Source organism: Bufo gargarizans, chromosome 4 (assembly GCF_014858855.1).
Source record: "Bufo gargarizans isolate SCDJY-AF-19 chromosome 4, ASM1485885v1, whole genome shotgun sequence".
In the NCBI taxonomy this organism is placed as follows: Eukaryota; Metazoa; Chordata; class Amphibia; order Anura; family Bufonidae; genus Bufo; species Bufo gargarizans.
Window position 1 is genome coordinate 132,219,323 of NC_058083.1, and position 21,096 is coordinate 132,240,418.

The window sequence follows — 21,096 nt, forward strand, 5'->3', positions numbered from 1 at the left end:
ACGGTAGATTTATTTTTATACAGTATGATGGTTTGACTTGGTCACCTATGGTAGCTTTTTTATTACTGTATGATAGATTTATTTCCACAGTGTAAGCTGTTTTATTTGGTCACTTATGGTGACTTGAATTTCTACACTGTATGGCAGTAGTATTTGGGCACCATGTGGTTTTATTTGGATACCGTACAGTGGTATTATTTTGGACACTGTATGGTAAATACCTTTCTACACTATGGCAGTTTTATTTAACCAAGGTATGGTTGATTTATTTCCATGCTGTGTGTTGGTTTTATTTCTACACTGTATGGTAGTTTGATATGATCACGGTACGTCAGTTTATTTGGACATCATTTGGTGGGTTAATTTTGTCACTGTAGGATGGATGTATTTGGACATTGCAGTGTTTTTATTTGGTCATTGTATTGTGGCTGTATTCCCTCACTGTATGGCAGTATTAATTGGTCCCTCCATGGTGGGTTCATTTCTTCACCATATTTTATTATTATTTTGACACTCTGTGGTGACTTTATTGGTACTGTGTGGTGATTTTTTGTATGGCGGCTATATTTTGACACTGTATGCTGGTTTTATGTTGCTGTATGGTGGTTTTAATATAACAGTATTGCTGTACTGTTTGGGTACTGATCAATATAGGGCATTCTTATTTGGGAACTCAAGGTTGGTGTTATTTGGGCAGTACTGGACACTGTGTAGCTATAATATTTGGGCACTGAATTGTAGTTTTATTTTTACACTGTATGATGGCTATTTTGATGCCGTATGATTGTATTATTATGAGACTATATATAGTTGTATTTATTGGGTTTCCTCAGTGTAGCGCATTGTTATTAAGGAACTGTAGATTGGTGTCATTTCTTCATATAGCAGTAGTATCATTGGGCACTGTATGGTTGTACTATATTGGGCTCTGTATGTCATTGTTATTTGTGTATTGAAAGATGGTGTTGCTTGGCTTATGCATAGTTCAATTGTTTGACACTTTAGATTTCTTTTTGGGTTTTATTACGTTATTATCTTCTTGCTGGGAATCACTTTTACTCCTGGGGATCCACAAACTGAAAAGGGGGGGTGTAGACCCTTTTAATACGGTATTATGATTACCGACCATTCACCTCTATGACGTACATGATACGACTGATGCAGCCGCCTTCTTGCTGAGTTTTACGTCGCGGTTGCTCTTGGCCTGAGTTTGTTACGCTTTTTATACCGTATGTAAACTTATCGTGCTGCGTTACTGTATTCCAAAAGATAACATTTGCAAGAAATCTTCTTGTATGTTGAATTCTACACTATTTTGCTGGGAATAGCTGCACACTAATTATAACAGAGCGGTGACCTCAGTGGACTCCACCGCAGCTTTGTCTCAGAGGATGTGGCGTGGGGGCTGGGAGCCTTCCTGGCACGTAATAAAATATTTCCTTTTTCCCCTTTTTTTTTTCACTCACGACTTGACTGTAAGAGCAAAATATCATCATCCTCACAAGTGTAAAGTCACTGGTCTGGAAACAGATCCCAGAGGCCAATTCAGCTGTAAAATCCTCACATTAAAAGAATGGCAAAAATATATAATAATAATAAAATTTATCATTAACCCTTTGAGTCCAGGAGGATTTTCAATTTTTGCATTTTCATTTTTCCTCCCTGCCTGTCCGGAACCATAACTTTTTTATTTTTCTATTCACATATGGAAGGCTTATCTTTTGTGGGACAAGTTATAATTTCTAATAGCACCATTTAATATTGCATACGGTGTAGTGGAACACTGAAAACAAAAGTCCAAATGAGGTGGAATTGGAAGAAAACCCTATTTTGCCACCCAGTGATATGGGTTTTATCTTCACTGTGTTCCCTATGCAGTGAAACTGACCATTTGTCTTCTTTCTCTGGGTTTGTACGATTACAGTGACACCACATAGTTTTTATTGTGTTTTAATACTGGAAAAAAAAAACTTTGGAAAAAATATTTTTTTCTTCTCATCATCATATTCTGACCCCCTTTATTAGGCCTCTTTCACACGAGCGTGACGGATTAGGTCCGGATGCGTTACGTGAAACTCGCACCATTTTGCAAGCAACTTTAGTCAGTTTTGTCTGCGATTGCGTTCAGTTGTTCAGTTTTTTCCACGCGGGTGCAATGCGTTTTGATGCGTTTTTCACGCGCGTGTAAAAACTGAAGGTTTACAAACAACATCTTTTAGCAACCATCAGTGAAGAACGCATCGCATCCACACTTGCTTGTGGATGCAATGCGTTTTTCACTGAAGCCGCATTCACTTATATGGGGCCAGGGCGGAGTGAAAAACGCAGAATATAGAACATGCTGCGATTTTCACGCAACGCACAAGTGATGCATGAAAAACAATGCTCATGTACACAGACGCATTAAAAATGAATGGGTCCGGATTCAGTGCGGGCGCAATACGTTCACCTCACGCATTGCACCCGCATGGAAAACTCGCCCGTGTGAAAGGGGCCATTTTTATTATATTTTTTTAGCCCCCCTAGGAGGCTAGAATATGCAATGTTCAGATTGCTTTTAGCCTATATTGTAGTTCAATACAACTACAATGTAAGCCTGGTTTGCTGTTATCCTCTGGAGACCTGCCACCTGCAAGGCTCGATAGGAAGAACAGCTCAGCTCTTTAGAGAGACTCAGTGCATAAGAGGGAAGGAACGGCTCCCCTGATTGCCGCACGAGAGAACCGTTCCTGGCCCAAAAAAGTGCGCTTCCAGCATTGAGATGCCATGGTCCCATTTGACGACGGTATCTAAAGGGTTAAATGTCTGTGATCAGCGTTATCACTCGTCCCAGACATTAGCCCCAGGCCTCTGCTGTTTGAAATATTTAAATCCCCTCCTAAATTGTGCTGGGACTCGAGGGGTTAAAAAATCTATTTGGCGCAATTTTATAAAATATTGTTGCCATCTCATAACTAACAGTGGACCGTTATAATACATATGAATGTTAGGTTATTGAGGGCAGTGATCTCCAACTTGTGACTTTCCAGCTGTTGCAGAACTACAACTCTCACCATGCCCTGATAGCCACAGGCAACAGCTGGAGAAACCACAGGTTTGGGAACATTGGTCTAGACTCTAGAGCCTTAGAGGCTTTGATACTATAATGTCTTATGGTATGTCCGTTAGGTGGGAGTCTAGGAAGTCTTTGAGGGAGAGGGTCACAGGCTTGATACTTGCAATTCCTGTCAAGTTATGCTTATCTCAAAGAATAATCAGTGGAGGGGAAGCAATGACACAGCCAGCACTCTTCAAACTCACTTGTATACATTGCCTGCTCTGACCCTGTGCATGGTTACTCTTTCTGCTAGTATTCCACTTGCTCCGACCACTGCCTACGCACGACCATGTCTTGGTGTCTCGTCTTGATAGAGCATGGTTAATCTGTTGTTTGTCAGAGTTAGGGCTCATTCACCCGAACGTATTTTGCGTTCTGTATACGGAACCATTCATTTCAAGGGGTCCGCAAAAGATGCGGACAGCACTCTGTGTAATGTCCTCATCTGTTGCTCCGTTCTGTGGCCCCGCAAAAATTTTGAGTCCTGTCCTATTCTTGTCCGTTAGGCATTTCTATAATAGGCCTCCTGTTCCGTTCTGCAAATTGCAGAAGGCACATGGGCGCCATCCGTGTTTTGCGGATCCGCAATTTGCGGACAGCAAAAAACGGCACGGTCGGGTGAACGAGCCCTCAAGCTAAGAGAACTAAGGCTGCTTTCACATCAGCGTTTTTGCTGGATCTGTCATGGATCTCTATCCATGACAGATCCAGCAAAAACGCTGATGTGAAAGCAGCCTTAGTTCTCTCAGTTTAAGGGCTCGTTCACCCGACCGTGCCGTTGCGAATCGAATCCCACAAAGTTGAATTTGATCCGACTATCAGGATAAATTTGATTCGCCTAGAAGCCGAATTTCCTCGTGCTTCGTGTCAGCGAATCGATTTAGCCTGAAATAGTATAAAAAACGAAAAAATTCTAACTTGCTCGCGACGGGTTGCCAGTCTCCATCTAGCTTGAAGATCTCGGCCGAAATCCTGTGCGGCGCGAGATTACATCATCACGCCGGCCGGCGTGATGACGTCATCCGTCACCACGCCAGCCGGCGTGATGACGTAATCTGGCGCTGCACGGGATTTCGGCCGAGATCTTCAAGCAAGATGGCGGTGGCCGGCCTGTCGCAAGAAAATAGAGGTGGTAAGTTTGATTTTGTAAGTTTGAATTATTGTTAATTTTACACTCAGATGCCGCGATCATGTATGAACGCGGCATCTGAGGGGTACAATGATGGGAGCGGCGCTATCGCAGTTCCCTGTCATTGCACCCGCTACTTTAAAAAAAATGCGCTTCGTGACTAAGTAATTCGTCACGAAGCGACATTTTTTAAAAAAATTCGGCAATGCAGCCAAATCGAATTTTCAATAAATTTGCTCATCTCTAGTAATAGATCAGCAAAAACGCTTCTGTCACGATAATACAACCGTCTACATCCATTATGAACGGATCCGGTTGTATTATCTTCAAAATAGCCAAGAAGGATCCATCATGAACTCCATTGAAAGTCAATGGGGGGGCGGATCAGTTTACTATTGTGTCAGAGAAAACGGATCCGTCCCTATTGACTTACATTGTGAGTCATGACGGATCGGTCATGCTCCGCACCACATCGCGGACAGAAAAAAGCTACTTGCAGCGTTATTCTGTCCGCAATGGGGACTCAACCAAATGGAACAGAATGCATTCTAGTGCATTCCGTTTCGTTCAGTTCAGTTATGTCCCCATTGACAATGAATGGGGACAAAACGGAAGCGTTTTCCCCCGCTATTGAGATCCTATGACGGATCTCAATAGCGGAAAGGGAAAGCACAGATGAGAAAGTAGCCTTATTTGCATACCTTTTTCCCCGAGAAGCATTGCATGGCCTATAAGTCTCTTTACGTTCACTAGATGCTCTCCTCAAGCAGGAATAGTGCCCCCAGACCCACAACAACAACCATTCACTAGAGATGAGCTAATCAGTTCTACTGATTTGGAACTCATCCTGAATAAAAAAAAATAATAATCAGCTTCCAATGAACCTGAATTTCTAGTGATTTCTTTTGGGCAAATTACAGAAAGACCCACATATAATACTACACTGGGAATAAGACAAGCAGGACAAGAATATTGGGTGTCTCAAGAGGAAATTGCTCTGGTTAGCTGAATGGCCTTGGGGGTGCTCTTTCTTATTAGGGAGACCAATAAGTATGCATGAAGTGTATTGTAGTCCAGCCAACACTTCTCTGACTTTCTTCCTTTCACTAGAGATGAGCTAATCAGTACTACCAATTTGGAACTTATCCTAAATTACAGGCACATGCCAACTACTTACAGTGCAGTTTGTTAATATTGCCAATTAAGTTTACTTTAATCATAATGCAGTTTCACATATACAATATGTTATCTCCATTTTACAGGTCACCTGTGATGTCACCATTCATAGTGTGTATCTTTCACATAGCATAGATTCTCAGGGTATTTAATCCACAGTGGAGCCTACTTTACTTCACTATCATGGTAGCATCTTACAGTGGATAAGCCTGATTATGTGACGTATCAGACATAACATATTAAAGGGCTTCACATACACATGAGATACATAAGGTAGTAAGTCACAAACTAAACGGGTGGAAATGGGTCAATGCTAACCAATAGCAACACAACAGTAACTGCATAGCTGCAAAAGGAAGCACATAAAGAGCTACAGAGATTGCAGAGATACATCCATGGCACATAGTCCTTACTTTTGTATGAGCCCTTAAAGGCATTTATCATCTTAAATTACTGAGGTTAAAGGGGTTGTCTCACTTCAGCAGTTGGCTTTTATCATGTAGAGAAAGTTAATACAAGGCACTTACTAATGTATTGTGATTCTTCATATTGTCTCCTTTGCTGGCTGAATTCATTTTTCCAACACATTATACACTGCTTTTTTCCATGGTTACGACCACCCTGCGATCCATCAGTGGTGGTCATGTAACGCTCGAGATTGGCATTACCACTTCTGCACCCCGCTACTGTCTTTACTGCTTAACCTCATGTCATCATGTGTATTTATTTCAGGTTTAAACACTGTGCATTTCCTATTTTGTAACTGTTCATGTTCACGTATAATGTGCCTGGTTCACCAGCAGGTGGCAGCAAACACGGCAGAGCTACAGGTACATAGAATGGAACTTACCATTCCATTCTAACCCCCCTCTGTGGAGGAGTGGGCGAGTCCAACTTCCTGCAGGAAGGGTGTGTCCAAGTTTAGTTGCAGTCTAGCTTATCCCCTGCTAGGGGAAGGAAGCCATTGCTGGACATGTCTCTGCTGGACGTGCCCAGGCCAAGCAAAGCCAAGCCAGCCAGAACACCTTCAGCTCTGTTGGATATGGAGGCCACAGTTTGGAGCCTCAGGAGTCAGGAGGAAATTTCCCTGGCCTAATTAAGAGACAGACTACAAAGAGAGAAGTTGCAGCATAAGGAAGAAGCCAAGTTACCAAGTCAGCCTGTCAGGACAGCAGGGTCCGAGACCAACCGATGTAGCAGAGTTGAGTTTGCCTGCCAGAGTTTTAAAGCTAAAGCCTGCTGGAACCAAGACAAAGCCTGAAACTGTTTGGACAAACGTTTATTCAAGTAAAGCTGCTATTGAACTTCATACCAGGTCTGGACTCAAGTTACTTCTTTCATCCCTCACTTACTGCCCCCTATTTGTCTGCTTCGGAGCCAACGCCTGGGGTTCTAGCTGTATCCAGGTAGGAGCACCATGACACTCGCACTCAACATAAAGGGCCATTTTAGGCCACCCTAAACCACTCGGCCATTCCTACACCTGGGTACCAACCCTCTAATAGGGCCCCAGGGGGCGGCCCGCTGCAGTCGTACTTTCACACTATAGGAAAAAGCGCCGTTCCCTCTGGTGCAAGCACGGCCACCGGCTCCTGGATTACAAGGTGGTTGTAACCTTAAAAACAAGCAGTGTATAATGTGATGGAAAAATGAATCCAGCCAGCAAAGGAAACAATATGGACAATCAGAATACATTAGTAAGTGCTTTGTATTAACTTTCTCTACATGATGAATGCCATTTGCTGATATGAGACAACCCCTTTAATGGGTGATGGATTAAAAATCACATTAACGAACAGATTGTTGGACGTTCCGGATTCAGAATTAAAGGAATTTCTCAGTAAAATGTTGGAATACTGTAGATAATGGGAGAGTTTATTTGCCATGAGAAAGTCAAAGTGCAAGACCCTACTTTTAATGGTTGGCAATTATTTGCTGTTACACACACGGCACCCGGGGAGGCATGTTGTGGGTGGTAGAGCGGATGACCTGTGCAGAGGGTTAGTCTAGTTCCCAGGATATTGTTCATAGATACACAGCTCATTATACACCAAGAGACTATGCCGGGCCCTGAATGTGGCCTCGTCAACAGGAAGAGGCATAATGTGAGGTGTGAGCAGGGGTGTGTGATAACGGCGGTGCTGGCTTTAACAAGAATGTGCACGTTATCAGTATAATCTATAGTGCGTCACCAAATATACACAGTCCCTTCATCTGCACTGAAAATTTTATTGCTAACATGCACAATATAAAAATTTGTGTTGAGCGAAGACCTGAATTTCAGGACAAATTCGATTCGCTGCAAAGCCGAATTTTCTTGTGCTTCGTGGTAATGAATCGATTTTACCTGAAATAGTGTAAAAAAAACAAAAACAAAACAAAAACATTCTTACCTCATCCATTTGCTTGCGAAGGGCCATCTTGCTTGAAGATCTCACACGAAATCCCGTGTGCGGTGACGTATAATGTCACCATGCAGGCCGGCGTAATGATGTAATCACGGGCCGCGCAAGATTTCGCGCAAGATCTTCAAGCAAGAAGGTGGCCGCCGGACCGTCACGAGCAAATGGATGAGGTAAGTAGTATTTATCTTAATTTTTAAAATTTTTTACACTTTGTTATTTATATCAGATGCCGCAATCAGTGATAAACGGGACATCTGAGGGGTACAATGACGAGGAGCAGTGCAGTCGCCTCTCCCTGTCATTCCACCCACTACTTTGTCACAAAGCAATTTTTTGGTGAAATTCGTCAAAGCAGCCGAATCAAATTTTTGAATAATTTACTCATCTATAATAATAATAATAATATGCTATAAAGCAGTGGTCTCCAACCTGTTGTTTTTCAAGTGACGCAAAACTCCCAGCTTGTCCGAAAAGCCTTTGTGTTGATGCAAAATGATCAAATTCAGACTGACTGCTTAAAGGGAACGCATCACACTGTACATGTAGTCCTATCTGTGGGCGGGGTGTTTGAGAACAGGGGGCGCTGTGCAGATTGATACACTCCTTAACACTGAAATATCAGCACCAAGAAGGACAAAATGTAAGGTTGTACTAATCGTGAAATTAGCAGGTAGAGAACAGCGAATTGAAGCTGACAAAGTGGAATTCGATCCGAATGTCAGGAAAAATTTGATTCGCAACGAATGCAAATTTCCTCTCACTTTGTGGTAACAAATCGCATTTTTCCTAAAATAACGGCTATACATGTGAGGACATGGGGCAAGGAACTCTGGGAAGGCGGGATCACCCAGATTGCATACATGCAGCCAATCAGTAGCCAGCCAGCCCTGTGATGTCACAGCCCTATCAATACGGCAGTCATTTTAGATTCTGCAATTTTCCAGCGTTCTGAGTGCAGGGACAGACGTGAGAAGGCGCTAGGGACAGCAATAGGAAAAACATAATTGTGAACGAAAAAACTGAAAACACAAGTAATAAGTGCAGGGAAAGATAAGGAGGAATCATTTAACAGCATCTTAGTGCAGGGAGAGACGTCAGAAAATGCTAGGGATAGTGCTAGTAAAGCGATTTATAAGTGCAGGGAAAGGATAGGGAGGAATCATTGCACAGAATCTTAGTGCAGGAAGAGACGTCAGAAGGCGCTAGGGACAGTGCTAGAAAACCGATTTACAAGTGCAGGGAAACATTATTTTGTGATCCAGATAGCCATTGTACAGCTCTATCTGTAAAGAATAAATCAAGGCAACTGGTCTTACTGTAGATTTCTTGAAAACGTTTCACTCATTCTTCCAACAAGCTTTCTCAATTCTGAGTGACTGTACAAGAATTCTCTGGGAATAAATATGCAACTGAATCAACATCTGGTAATTATACCCAGCATGGGGTCAAAGGTGTTGATTCCATTATCCTAATTGGAGTCAGTAGGTGATAATGACCTCCTAGAAGAAGGTGTCAAGACAGCATTGTATGTGGCAGACAATAGATGTATAACCCCCCCCCCCCTCCCGCCTCTATTCAAGCTCGGCTTCTGCATTTTTACGTAGATGGCCTCCTTCACACCTCGTTTGTACCAATCGGCCTCCTTATCCAAAACACGTACTTGACTGTCTTCAAAGGTGTGACCTGTTTCTTTTAGATGTAAGTACACGGCTGAATCTTGACCAGAGGTTTTGGCTCTTCTATGCCGAGCCATACGCTGATGTAGTTGTTGGCAACACACTGAGGCAACAACTGGTTCACCCAAAAGACCCAACGCCTAAACACAAGATGGACAACATTGTGTACGCAGTCCAGTGCAATGAGGAATGCTCAGAACTGTATATCGGCGAAACAAAACAACAACTATATCAGTGTATGGCTCAGCATAGAAGAGCCAAAACCTCTGGTCAAGATTCAGTGGTGTACTTACATCTAAAAGGAACAGGTCACACCTTTGAAGACAGTCAAGTACGTGTTTTGGATAAGGAGGCCGATTGGTACAAATGAGGTGTGAAGGAGGCCATCTACGTAAAAATGCAGAAGCCAAGCTTGAATAGAGGCAGGGGGGGGTTAGACATCTATTGTCTGTGAAATGACAGGAAGAGGTGCACAAAGTCGATCGTCTGATTAGAAGAATGGTGAATAGTAATCCCTTCTATACTGCAAGTGAAATTGAACATCACATCCCAAGCCTAGGGCGGCAAACAGTGTCTACACAAACTAATAAAAGGTGTCTACATGACATTGGACTATTAGCCAGATAGAGGTGGACACCCCCTCTCTCAAAGGCTATCATGGTGCACAGCAAGACAGCAACAGAGGCTGGAATGGAGGTCTATCCTCTTCAGCAATGAGTCTTGCTTTTGTCTCAGATGCAATGATAGCTGGAGATTGGTCTAAAGACTACATTGGTAACGCCATGCAAAGGCCTTCACAAGGTAATGTCACACCGGTCCTACTCCTGGGATTATAGTGTGGGGTGGCAATGTACGGTAGCCGGACCCCTCTAGTCTTCATTTCAGGTACACTAACAGCTCAGTGTTACATTGATTTGGCCATGGAACCAGTGCTATGGCCATTTCTCCAAAGTGTCCCAAGGGCCATTTTTCAAGAGGTCAACACAAACCTGCATGTTGCTTGTGCTACTGTAAGCAGCCTGCATGGTGTAAATGTGCTTCCATGGCCTGAAGCGTCTGCAGACTTGCCTCCCATCGAGCACATCTGGAACGTCACTTTTAAGTAATTGCAAAGGGAGCTACCGGCAATGGATCTTAATGAAGTGCATTCAACGTGGCAGAACATTCCGCTGACAACCATTCATAACATCACTGATAAAATGAACTTCTCCGTTTGGAGCTCACACTCGATAAGGAATAAATCGAGATGTTATGAATATTTTATTTCCATTTTTTAATCACTTGCACATCATTAACATGTCTATTGATCCAGTTTTCCATAACTCTACGACTTTTCCTTCTTAGTGTTGCAATTTCAATGTTGATGAGTGCATACAGCCTTGTGGGAAAAGATTCAGTAAAGAATAATACTGTGGATTTTTTTAACTCCTTAATGACTAGGACTAAAAAGACTTGATACGATTGGTGTAAAAAAAACACCAACCTCCTGCTGCTGCCGTTCTGACAATGCTGAGGTCCCCACTGTACGCACTCAACTTCCTCCTCTTGTCCCAACATGGCAGGAAATGTTTTTGAATACCACTTTTTGAATCACCTGCAGTAGCAATGAACCACCTCTTCCAGTGATTGAGCAGAATTTCCAGTCATTTCCTGCCGTCAGCAGGAAGTGGAGTCAGAGGGAACTTGGGCACAATAGGAAAGACAGCAACAGGGGATCGGTGAGGTGAGTATAAGCTTGGTTATTTTTTTACACAATTTCAATCCCCTTTTAAGGCTACTTTCACACTAGCGGTTTTGCCGGATCCGGCAGGGTTCAGCAAAAACGCTTCCGTTACTGATAATACAACCATCTGCATCCGTTATGAACGGATCCTGTTGTATCATCTTTAACATGACCAAGACGGATCCGTCATGAACTCCATTGAAAGTCAATGGGGGACAGATCCGTTTTCTATTGTGTCATCCCAGGATGCTGTGGTTTGCTCTGGTATGAGAACGGAATGGAATGCATTTTGGAGCATTCCGTTCTGTTCAGTTACGTTATGTCCCCATTGACAATCTCAATACCGGAAAACATTAACGCTAGTGTGAAAGTAGCCATATTTGGCTGGAATACCCCTTGAATGACCCCTGTTTTCTGTTTTTGCTTTTTTCTGATCTTGTTTTATGTGGGATTTAATTTTTTTAAAATTCTTTTGGTGAACACAGTAAAAAACATTTTTTTGATTCATTTATAGCATATTTGGGGGTGAGAGCTTTTTATATTTCTATTTTATTTTTACCTTTTTTTCTCCCAAGAGAAAAGTCTCTGGGGGACATCAATTTTTTGTGTTTTTCACAGTAACTGGGGCATCAACAGGTAGCAAAAGGGACAAGGCTATTGCAAACCCCACCCTAAACTGAGTGTATTGGGAAGTGCTCCGGTTTATAGGGTGTTCCCATGGGCAAGGCATGAAAAACCTGATTTTGACTTATTTGTTGGTAAATATCCACCAGGCAAACCTGGTTAGATGATAGGATCCATTGGGCTTCAAAGGTCCAATGGCAAATTGTCTAACGTCATTTTTTTTATTTCATTTTTTCAGCCCCCCTCAAAGGCCATAAGAACATGCCCCCCTCAAAGGAATTAAGAGCATGAAAATACTTAAATATTACTTTACTATAAATGTATTACCAAATACCTTTCATTAGTAATAATGGCTCATTTTGTCTGGGGAGAAATTATTAGAAGAAATAAAATGGCCGCCGTCCTATTAGTACTCACAAAACCTGTCCTAATAACACAACAGGACAAGATACTTCAGAACACTGAGATAAAGAGCTGCCTCATCCTCCTCTCTGTTAGACTTGTTAGGGATTATGATCCTGAATACAGCTGATAAGATCTTCAGCTGAATCTCTGTAGGAATGGAGGACAGACTGTGGTAATGTGTGGATGTGGTAATGGAGACTGCGCACAAGAGCTGCTGCTCATCAGCCTCACCCCCACCTTTCTCTCTGTACTTCATGTCTCCTCATGAACTTCATTTCTACAGAGATTCAGCTGAAGATCTTATCAGCTGTATTCAGGATCATAGTCCCTGACAAGCAGAACAGAGAGGAGGATGAGGCAGCTCTTTAGCTCAGTATTCTGAAGTAACTTGTCCTCCTATGTGATAAGGACCGGTTTTGTTTGTACTAGGATCGCGGCCATTTTATTTCTCCTAATGATTGCTCCCCAGACAAAACGAGCTATTATAACTAATGAAAGGTATTTGGGAATATATTTATAATCAAGTAATATTTATAGGGTACCTATGATTTTTAATTGCTTTTTGATTGCATTGTTGCTACTGAATGCATCTGAACCTGGCCATTGCTAACAGCATGGGTTCAGCTCCTAAGCCTGGACCATCATGGAAGGTTGTGGAGAGTACTTCCCAACAGCACCTTGTATGAATGATGGATGTCAGTGTTACAGACAATAGTTGTGCAACCACCGTACCAAAACAAACCAGTTTGACTTTGGGCTAGACCTGAGGACGTTATCCTAGCGAACCCTTGGAATTCACCCTTTAACCCCACAGGGATCTGGTCTTTGTTGCAGGGGAGCCTCCAGGTCTCTACCTCTTAAAATAGTCATGGTGTAGTTGGCAGCTGACACATTGGGTCAGAACCACCAGTGCAAGGCACCAGAAGCACAGGCGAGAATTTAAATAACTAGACAACGAACTGGCACAAGTGAATCCAAGGCAAAACACTGACAGAATCAGACTGCGGACAACCTGGCACAGAACATGCAAAATCCATGGAACAGACTTCAGGACACAGTTCATACATAGCGTACATGTGCAAAAACTTAGCAAGATGGAACAGGCAGAGGAAACAGTTCAGACACAACAGTAGCAGCCACTTTACAAGGGAGATCAGACAAGAACTAGAATTTGGAATACATTTGCAAACAGAACTAAGACAAAATTCAGAGCATGCATGGAACAGACTCAAGAGCATGGTAAACAGGACTAGGACAACCGATAAAGTCAGACTGCTGAAAGACAAAGAACATACCAAACAGAAACTAAAGAACAGATTTCACCGAATCCATACACAGACAGAGCATGGCAAGATTCAACAGAGTCAATGTTGCATAGCCAGGGACAGGACCCACAACTCAGGAAATCTCTAGCAAGGTAACAACTCAGGAAATATATAGCAGACTAATGAACTCATCAGTCAAACAGATGCAAATACAAAACCAAGAAACATTAACTCATTTCAATACTGAACTGAGGAGAGATACAATAAACGGTACATTGGTACCAGTTCACATCTACAAGTAACCAAGGCCAGAATGAACAGAACAGTGGCCACATAAACAGCCATAGAATCAATGTCCCAAATTTAAACCCACAAGGCGCCAATGCCTGATCGCATGGTGAATGGCACATGAAATGCCATTGCATCAGTCAGTATAAGGTTTTTATTTAATGTAAGGATAACGTTTTTTGTTTGATAATGGGATAAAGTTTTGTTTTAACTTGGGACATTTTTTGGATGTCGGCATAAAGTTTTGTTTTATGTCAGAATAAAGTTTTGTTTGATGACAAGATAAAATTTCGTTTGATGTCGGGATAAAGTTTTGTTTGATGTCGCGATAACGTTTTATTTGATGTCAAGATAAAGTTTTGTTTGATGTCGGGATAAAGTTTCGACGAAATAAAGTTTTTGCTTTATTGGATTAAAACCTTTTGTTTGTCAGGTTAAAGTTTTTGCTTTATATCGGTATAAAGTTTTTGCTTAACATCAGGTTACAGTTTTTTGTTTGTTGTCGGGATAAAGTTTTTGTTTTGAATTAGGGATAACGCTTTTGTTTGCAAAGTCTTAGGGTACGGCATTTTTGTTTCAATCTACTATTTTTATACTTGATGACATATAATCAGTTTTAAAACTTCTTTTCCAGCATATTCCCATGACTTGGCTTTGATAGAGGTCTTACTCTCTATTTATTTTTGTAACTTACCAATCACAGTGGTTCAGCTCATGTGACCCTCTTGTAAGGTGTGGGATTATCTGCCCCTCTGAGCTCTGAATCTTCATTTGTTCACATCAGTTTCCAGCAGTATTGTGTATTTGGCCTCGGATGATTTCCTCTATCGGTTGCCTTGCCCATTTATATGATGCAGTCGCTCTTTTGTTCCTTCTCATTCTCAGACAATTACTTGGGCTATTTTTGAATCTAATTAAGAGAACAGCAGCCCCTAGAGGCCTCGAGTGGCAATCAGTTTGTAGGATGAAATAAATGTCATTTAGAAAATGTAGTGTATGGTTCTCGTATGCACTTCATCCATTGACTTTTCACTTTTAGGATCATATGGATTTTAAAACACTGTTTATAGAACTCTTAGAAATGTTTGTGGTATGTTGCTGTGGGTCCCAGAAGAGAAATATGTCCTCCATATGGTTTCTACAGTCATCTCCCACTGTGCTTCTAGTTAAACCAGATTCTAACTTTGTACTCCCTATAGCTACACTCTAGTTAGCTCTCCTCCAGATGGAATAAAACTGCCTCTCTAGCGCCACCTATTGCTAGCTACTATGTAAGTCAAAGTTCAATTGACTAAATGGTTTTCCGGGTAGAATAAAATATTGATCGCCTGTACTCAGGATAGGGCATTAACATCTGATCGGTGGGGGGGGGGGGGGGGGTCAAACACTTGTTGTAGCCACCAATCAGCTGTTTACTCTGTTTACTCCTAGAGAGACAGTTTTCTTCCATCTGGAGAAGAAGACTTCCTACACCAACTGGTGGTCTACGCCAGAGGAAAATGAAACTTCCCCATTCCCCACTGAGATCTTCCACGCCCTGTACTATATATATGATCAGTACAGAAAAGAGAGACAGTAATGGAACTGCCATGAAAGGATAGCACCAGTTTTTTTTTTCCCATTAGAAAGCTGATAGCCCCTTTCGACAGCTTTGTCTTTCTGTATTTTTGAGATCCTGGAGTTGTAAGATGTGCCATTGGTGTATATTAGGGATGAGCGAACTCGAACTGTATAGTTCGGGTTCGTACCGAATTTTGGGGTGTCCGTGACACGGACCCGAACCCGGACATTTTCGTAAAAGTCCGGGTTCGGGTTCGGTGTTCGTCGCTTTCTTGGCGCTTTTGTGACGCTTTCTTGGCGCTTTTTGAAAGGCTGCAAAGCAGCCAATCAACAAGCGTCATACTACTTGCCCCAAGAGGCCATCACAGCCATGCCTACTATTGGCATGGCTGTGATTGGCCAGAGCACCATGTGACCCAGCCTCTATTTAAGCTGGAGTCACATAGCGCCGCCCGTCACTCTGCTCTGATTAGCGTAGGGAGAGGTTGCGGCTGCGACAGTAGGGCGAGATTAGGCAGATTAACTCCTCCAAAGGACTTGATTAACTGATCGATCTGCAGCTGTGGATCATTGAGCTGCTGATCCTCAATTGCTCACTGTTTTTAGGCTGCACAGACCGTTTGTCAGTCTCATTTTTCTGGGGTGATCGGCGACCATTTTGTGTCTTGTGGTGCGCCAGCACAAGCTGCGACCAAGTGCATTTAACCCTCAATGGTGTGGTTGTTTTTTGGCTAAAGCCTACATCAGGGTGAAGCTGTCACACCAAGTGCATTTAACCAGCAATAGTCTGTTCATTTTTTGGCCATATACAAAATCAGGGGCAAGCTGCGCCTGTCACCAAGTGCATTTAACCCTCAATGGTGTGGTTGTTTTTTGGCTAAAGCCTACATCAGGGTGAAGCTGTGACACCAAGTGCATTTAACCAGCAATAGTCTGTTCATTTTTTGGCCATATACAAAATCAGGGGCAAGCTGCGCCTGTCACCAAGTGCATTTAACCCTCAATGGTGTGGTTGTTTTTTGGCTAAAGCCTACATCAGGGTGAAGCTGTCACACCAAGTGCATTTAACCAGCAATAGTCTGTTCATTTTTTGGCCATATACAAAATCAGGGGCAAGCTGCGCCTGTCACCAAGTGCATTTAACCCTCAATGGTGTGGTTGTTTTTTGGCTAAAGCCTACATCAGGGTGAAGCTGTCACACCAAGTGCATTTAACCAGCAATAGTCTGTTTATTTTTTGGCCATATCCCAGTCTAATTCTGTCACTAAATCCATACCGGTCACCCAGCGCCTAAATACTAGGCCTCAAATTTATATCCAGCTAAATCTGTCCCTAGTGCTGTAGCTGGGCGAGTTATTTAGTGTCCGTTCAAGCACATTTCTTGTTCTGGGTTGAAATACAATTCCCAATTTAGCAATTTCATAATTTAGTGGTTCCTGCTATATCAGAGCTATTTGAAATCTATCCCAAAAAGGGTATATAATATTGAAGGTGCACATTGGGTCATTCAGAATAACTTCACACACACCCGCTACTGTGTATTTCCAAGTCTAATTCTGTCACTAAACCCATACCTGTCACCCAGCGCCTAAATACTAGGCCTCAAATTTAAATCCCTCTAAATCTCTCGTTACCGCTGTACTGTTGTTGCTGGGCAAGATATTTAGTGTCCGTCAAAGCACATTTTTTGTTCTGGGTTGAAGTACAATTCCCAATTTAGCAATTTCATAATTTAGTGGTTTCTGCTATATCAGAGCTATTTGAAATCTATCCCTAAAAGGGTATATAATATTGAAGGTGCACATAGGGTCATTCAGAATAACTTCACACACACGCTTCTGTGCATTTCCAAGTCTAATTCTGTCACTAAATCCATACCGGTGACCCAGCGCCTAAATACTAGGCCTCAAATTTATATCCCGCTAAATCTCTCGTTACCGCTGTACTGTTGTTGCTGGGCAAGATATTTAGTGTCCGTCAAAGCACATTTTTTGTTCTGGGTTGAAGTACAATTCCCAATTTAGCAATTTCATAATTTAGTGGTTCCTGCTATATCAGAGCTATTTGAAATCTATCCCAAAAAGGGTATATAATATTGAAGGTGCACATTGGGTCATTCAGAATAACTTCACACACACCCGCTACTGTGTATTTCCAAGTCTAATTCTGTCACTAAACCCATACCTGTCACCCAGCGCCTAAATACTAGGCCTCAAATTTAAATCCCTCTAAATCTCTCGTTACCGCTGTACTGTTGTTGCTGGGCAAGATATTTAGTGTCCGTCAAAGCACATTTTTTGTTCTGGGTTGAAGTACAATTCCCAATTTAGCAATTTCATAATTTAGTGGTTTCTGCTATATCAGAGCTATTTGAAATCTATCCCTAAAAGGGTATATAATATTGAAGGTGCACATTGGGTCATTCAGAATAACTTCACACACACGCTTCTGTGCATTTCCAAGTCTAATTCTGTCACTAAATCCATACCGGTGACCCAGCGCCTAAATACTAGGCCTCAAATTTAAATCCCTCTAAATCTCTCGTTACCCCTGTACTGTTGTTGCTGGGCAAGATATTTAGTGTCCGTCAAAGCACATTTTTTGTTCTGGGTTGAAGTACAATTCCCAATTTAGCAATTTCATAATTTAGTGGTTTCTGCTATATCAGAGCTATTTGAAATCTATCCCTAAAAGGGTATATAATATTGAAGGTGCACATTGGGTCATTCAGAATAACTTCACACACACGCTTCTGTGCATTTCCAAGTCTAATTCTGTCACTAAATCCATACCGGTGACCCAGCGCCTAAATACTAGGCCTCAAATTTAAATCCCTCTAAATCTCTCGTTACCCACCGCTGTACTGTTGTTGCTGGGCAAGATATTTAGTGTCCGTCAAAGCACATTTTTTGTTCTGGGTTGAAGTACAATTCCCAATTTAGCAATTTCATAATTTAGTGGTTTCTGCTATATCAGAGCTATTTGAAATCTATCCCTAAAAGGGTATATAATATTGAAGGTGCACATAGGGTCATTCAGAATAACTTCACACACACCCGCTACTGTGTATTTCCAAGTCTAATTCTGTCACTAAACCCATACCTGTCACCCAGCGCCTAAATACTAGGCCTCAAATTTAAATCCCTCTAAATCTCTCGTTACCGCTGTACTGTTGTTGCTAGGCAAGATATTTAGTGTCCGTCAAAGCACATTTTTTGTTCTGGGTTGAAGTACAATTCCCAATTTAGCAATTTCATAATTTAGTGGTTTCTGCTATATCAGAGCTATTTGAAATCTATCCCTAAAAGGGTATATAATATTGAAGGTGCACATTGGGTCATTCAGAATAACTTCACACACACGCTTCTGTGCATTTCCAAGTCTAATTCTGTCACTAAACCCATACCTGTCACCCAGCGCCTAAATACTAGGCCTCAAATTTAAATCCCTCTAAATCTCTCGTTACCGCTGTACTGTTGTTGCTGGGCAAGATATTTAGTGTCCGTCAAAGCACATTTTTTGTTCTGGGTTGAAGTACAATTCCCAATTTAGCAATTTCATAATTTAGTGGTTTCTGCTATATCAGAGCTATTTGAAATCTATCCCTAAAAGGGTATATAATATTGAAGGTGCACATTGGGTCATTCAGAATAACTTCACACACACGCTTCTGTGCATTTCCAAGTCTAATTCTGTCACTAAATCCATACCGGTGACCCAGCGCCTAAATACTAGGCCTCAAATTTAAATCCCTCTAAATCTCTCGTTACCCACCGCTGTACTGTTGTTGCTGGGCAAGATATTTAGTGTCCGTCAAAGCACATTTTTTGTTCTGGGTTGAAGTACAATTCCCAATTTAGCAATTTCATAATTTAGTGGTTTCTGCTATATCAGAGCTATTTGAAATCTATCCCTAAAAGGGTATATAATATTGAAGGTGCACATAGGGTCATTCAGAATAACTTCACACACACGCTTCTGTGCATTTCCAAGTCTAATTCTGTCACTAAATCCATACCGGTGACCCAGCGCCTAAATACTAGGCCTCAAATTTAAATCCCTCTAAATCTCTCGTTACCCACCGCTGTACTGTTGTTGCTGGGCAAGATATTTAGTGTCCGTCAAAGCACATTTTTTGTTCTGGGTTGAAGTACAATTCCCAATTTAGCAATTTCATAATTTAGTGGTTTCTGCTATATCAGAGCTATTTGAAATCTATCCCTAAAAGGGTATATAATATTGAAGGTGCACATAGGGTCATTCAGAATAACTTCACACACACGCTTCTGTGCATTTCCAAGTCTAATTCTGTCACTAAATCCATACCGGTGACCCAGCGCCTAAATACTAGGCCTCAAATTTATATCCCGCTAAATCTCTCGTTACCGCTGTACTGTTGTTGCTGGGCAAGATATTTAGTGTCCGTCAAAGCACATTTTTTGTTCTGGGTTGAAGTACAATTCCCAATTTAGCAATTTCATAATTTAGTGGTTCCTGCTATATCAGAGCTATTTGAAATATAATATTCAAGGTGCACATTGGGTCATTCAGAATAACTTCACACACACGCTTCTGTGCATTTCCAAGTCTAATTCTGTCACTAAATCCATACCGGTCACCCAGCGCCTAAATACTAGGCCTCAAATTTATATCCCGCTGAATTTGAATACAATACATTGGGCCAAATAATATATTTGTTGTTGTGGTGAACCATAACAATGAGAAAAACATCTAGTAAGGGACGCGGACGTGGACATGGTCGTGGTGGTGTTAGTGGACCCTCTGGTGCTGGGAGAGGACGTGGCCGTTCTGCCACATCCACACGTCCTAGTGTACCAACTACCTCAGGTCCCAGTAGCCGCCAGAATTTACAGCGATATATGGTGGGGCCCAATGCCGTTCTAAGGATGGTAAGGCCTGAGCAGGTACAGGCATTAGTCAATTGGGTGGCCGACAGTGGATCCAGCACGTTCACATTATCTCCCACCCAGTCTTCTGCAGAAAGCGCACAGATGGCGCCTGAAAACCAACCCCATCAGTCTGTCACATCACCCCCATGCATACCAGGGAAACTGTCTCAGCCTCAAGTTATGCAGCAGTCTCTTATGCTGTTTGAAGACTCCGCTGGCAGGGTTTCCCAAGGGCATCCACCTAGCCCTTCCCCAGCGGTGAAAGACATAGAATGCACTGACGCACAACCACTTATGTTTCCTGATGATGAGGACATGGGAATACCACCTCAGCATGTCTCTGATGATGACGAAACACAGGTGCCAACTGCTGCGTCTTTCTGCAGTGTGCAGACTGAACAGGAGGTCAGGGATCAAGACTGGGTGGAAGACGATGCAGGGGACGATGAGGTCCTAGACCCCACATGGAATGAAGGTCTTGCCACTGACTTTCACAGTTCGGAGGAAGAGGCAGTGGTGAGACCGAGCCAACAGCGTAGCAAAAGAGGGAGCAGTGGGCAAAAGCAGAACACCCGCCGCCAAGAGACTCCGCCTGCTACTGACCGCCGCCATCTGGGACCGAGCACCCCAAAGGCAGCTTCAAGGAGTTCCCTGGCATGGCACTTCTTCAAACAATGTGCTGACGACAAGACCCGAGTGGTTTGCACGCTGTGCCATCAGAGCCTGAAGCGAGGCATTAACGTTCTGAACCTGAGCACAACCTGCATGACCAGGCACCTGCATGCAAAGCATGAACTGCAGTGGAGTAAACACCTTAAAACCAAGGAAGTCACTCAGG

General features: G+C 42.4%; 1 protein-coding gene across 1 annotated transcript in view; it reads right to left on the bottom strand.

Moving 5' to 3' along the window:
* Nucleotides 1-14,614, bottom strand: part of GNGT1 (G protein subunit gamma transducin 1) — a 35,487-nt gene extending 20,873 nt beyond the window's left edge. Inside the window, exon 1 of the mRNA XM_044291659.1 lies at nucleotides 14,483-14,614. The gene's annotated coding sequence lies outside the window, so the exon portion shown is untranslated. The remainder of the gene's footprint in view (nucleotides 1-14,482) is intronic.
* Between the last annotated feature and the right edge of the window lie 6,482 nt (nucleotides 14,615-21,096).